This window comes from Zingiber officinale, chromosome 10B (genome assembly GCF_018446385.1).
Source record: "Zingiber officinale cultivar Zhangliang chromosome 10B, Zo_v1.1, whole genome shotgun sequence".
In the NCBI taxonomy this organism is placed as follows: Eukaryota; Viridiplantae; Streptophyta; class Magnoliopsida; order Zingiberales; family Zingiberaceae; genus Zingiber; species Zingiber officinale.
This window is the reverse complement of record NC_056005.1, coordinates 72286905-72289958: the sequence shown is the minus strand read 5'-3', so window position 1 is coordinate 72289958 and position 3054 is coordinate 72286905. Positions and strand designations below refer to the sequence as shown.

General features: G+C 42.7%; 1 long non-coding RNA gene across 1 annotated transcript; it reads left to right on the top strand.

The window, feature by feature from the left end:
* The first annotated feature begins 926 nt into the window (after positions 1-926).
* On the top strand, positions 927-1577 carry LOC122029362. Its single transcript, XR_006125025.1, has 3 exons — positions 927-983; positions 1058-1152; positions 1530-1577. It is a non-coding gene; the product is annotated as an uncharacterized LOC122029362 (long non-coding RNA).
* Positions 1578-3054: the final 1477 nt, after the last annotated feature.

The window sequence follows — 3054 nt, the reverse complement described above, 5'->3', positions numbered from 1 at the left end:
GTCAACCACGATTTGGTCAACCATGATTTGGTCAGGTCAAAGGTCGTGGTTTCGAATCCTCAGCCGAGCGTTTTCTTGAAAAGAGAATGTAAAATACCGGAAAATGACGAATAATGATAAGGGAATTTTCTGGAATTTTTAGAAATTTTTATGGAATTTTTCGGAAACCGTATGGACGAGTTACGGGAATAAAATCGAGCCCCGGGAAAGCCTGTTTAGGCTACCCCGTTTAAGCGAGGAAATGTTTTATTTTCCTTTTTGTTTTTCTCTTTTCTTTTATTCTTCACTGTTTTCTTTTTTTCTTCCCCGCGTGCCGAGCGGTTCCCTTCACTCTTGCGATTGCCCATCTCTTCCTCTTCCTCCCCGACTCTCTTCCTTGCGACGACCGGCGATCCTCTCTTCATCTTCCCGCCGTCGCCGACACCTGAGTAAGAGCCAGCCAACTCCTTCTTCCCTGCGCTCGCCCACTGCTGATCTGTGCCCTAGCGTCGCTGTTGTCGCCACAACCGACGCGGCCGAAACTCTTCTCTACCTCTTGTGCGGAGCGATCTCGACGCCACTGTCTAACGCTGAGCAACATCACTGCCGCCCTAGCACTATCGCCGGCCGAAGCTTCCTTCCTCCTCGTGCCACCGATATGGAGCGATGGCTGCCTTCCTTCTGCCCTGTGCGGCGCCGCCCCTGGTGACACTATGCCCTAGATCGCTAGAAGTCAAGAGCTTGAGAAGGCAACAGAGGGTAGCAGTAATCGGGCAGTGGCATTGAAGGTGAGGGCTGAGGGTTTGGTTTTCAATTTTTGTGCTCTGATTTTTTTATCCTGCCGTGAGCAACACTTGGGATGGGTGGAAGGTTACGCTAACAGAGAATGTTGGTCTCTAATTGTAGATTCATTGCGCGGGTTGTGTATCTGGTTTTTCAGCGATTGGCCCAATTTCTGACAGCAACTACCTGTTGTGGACCAACAGAAGAAGTTTAGTGAAGAGGTAAGGTGCTCAGGTTGTTCTGGAAATTTGGTTGTTGTTTGGATGTTGACTTCTTGAGCTTCATTTTGATCCAGACAGTGCATTGCAGGGCGTTTCTTGATTTCCAACAGCTACCTCTGTCCCGACAACAAGTTGTCTTTGATATGGATTTGTTGGGCTATGGATTAAGGTAAGAAGTAGGGAAACTGGTTTGTATTATTGATGAATTAGGTAAGTTATAATGGATTCATGTTTAATTTAACCTAATGTGATTATGGAAGGCTTAATCTATTGTAGTTGTGATGAATTAAGTAGAGTTGATTTATGTTGGATTAGATTTAATCCTTGGATTTATTAGAGATGATCACATTGCTAATCATAAGTTGATCAGCGAGAGGAAATGATTGTGTTGATTGAGGATTATTGATTAAAGAGATTAATTCAAGTTAATCATTAATTAGGATTAATTAATGATGGATCGATTAGGGTTTTCCTAATTAAGTTGGGTTGGATTTAGCTAGTTGTTGTTTATAAAATTAGCTAAATTGTATATCACGTTGTCTGCAGGACTTTGATTTGAGGCAGTGTCTCGACGAGGGATCTATTTCGGATTGGATCTTCTTTTGGAGGCGGGTACTTTGACTTATGTCTTTTGATATGCATAATAAAGTGTTTAACATATAGCAATGATTGTGTTTTCCATTTGATTCGGTTGGTCACTACATGATTTGTTATATGTTGTTTGTTTATTTATTATGCACTACATGTTATTATTTATCTGACCATACATGCTTTCGGTAGTGACCCAACCATGTGATACATCATGTTCATGACCTAAGGTTTATTTGATACCCTATCTGTTGTGTACCTTCCATCTGATACATTGACTTGTGGTACACCTTTTATTTATGTATGGATCTTGCTATGCTATTCATGATATTGTCATGTTTAGAGTCATGCATCATCTTGCATGATTGCATGTTGTGCGGTTGTCTGCTCCATTATTGTGAGCGCATCGCCAGTTACATGTACTGCACACACCATCACCCATGGATTAGTGGTATATCAGGCAGGTGTGTGGCGGTTCTGCTGTTTGGCTCCGTTGGTCAAGTGACTCAGCGTGGTAGCCGGCAGTCAGTTCCGCTCTGTTTGGCTCCATTAGCATTTAGTGTAGCAGCGTGGTAGCCAACAGATGGTGGACTCTGTTTGGCTCCGTTGGTCAGTTGACTTAGCGTGGTAGCCGGCAGAGATATCCTCCCCGTCATCGTGTACCGGGAGATGAGAGCATTGAGCTCCCCCATTTATGATTTGGGGTCAGAGGACAGGAGTACTCCGACAGCATCCCGTCCACTCGGTCGCTCATCAGGAGCAGTGATGTCAGAGTGTACGGTCACCATATGCATTTATTGCATTTATTGTTTGTGATTGCTGTATTTACTTGCTGCATTTATATGGATGCATATGATTGACATGCATACATGATTATGACTTCCTCGGTCTGACGACCCTGTTACCTTTGTACTTTGATTCCGGTTAGTACAGTTATCTCCTGATTTCGTTTCAGTTGCATTTATCCTTCTCGTATTCAGGAGACTGTGTGCATGATTAGTGTTGTCTGTTATTTGTTTTATTATGCATATCAGTTGTACCTGCTGAGTGTTGGACTCACCCCGCTTCCATTGTTGATATATTTTCAGGTTGAGGCAGTCAGGAGTAGTTCCAGTCGGTGGTTCCCACAGCACGTAGTGCTAGTCCTCTGCTAGTTTTGAGTTGTTATTTTATTTTAGCTTTTCTCTATTAGACTTTGTTTTAGTCTTGTTTTGGATTTTGCATATGGATGTTGTATGGAATCCTTCCATTTGATGGACTTTTGGTATGATTTGGATTTTATTCTACTACATGCCTGACTGGACGGCAGAAGAGGTTGTTGGTTGCTACTCGGAAAACCTAGAGGTTCCACTGTACAAAAATTTTGTACAAAGGTCTGAACCTTTTCCTAGCTACCATGTGTTCTTTTAAATTAAATTTTGGATCGCCTGCAGAACTTAACACGTTTGATCCAAAACTTAATCTATTTGTTCTTTTAGGTTTT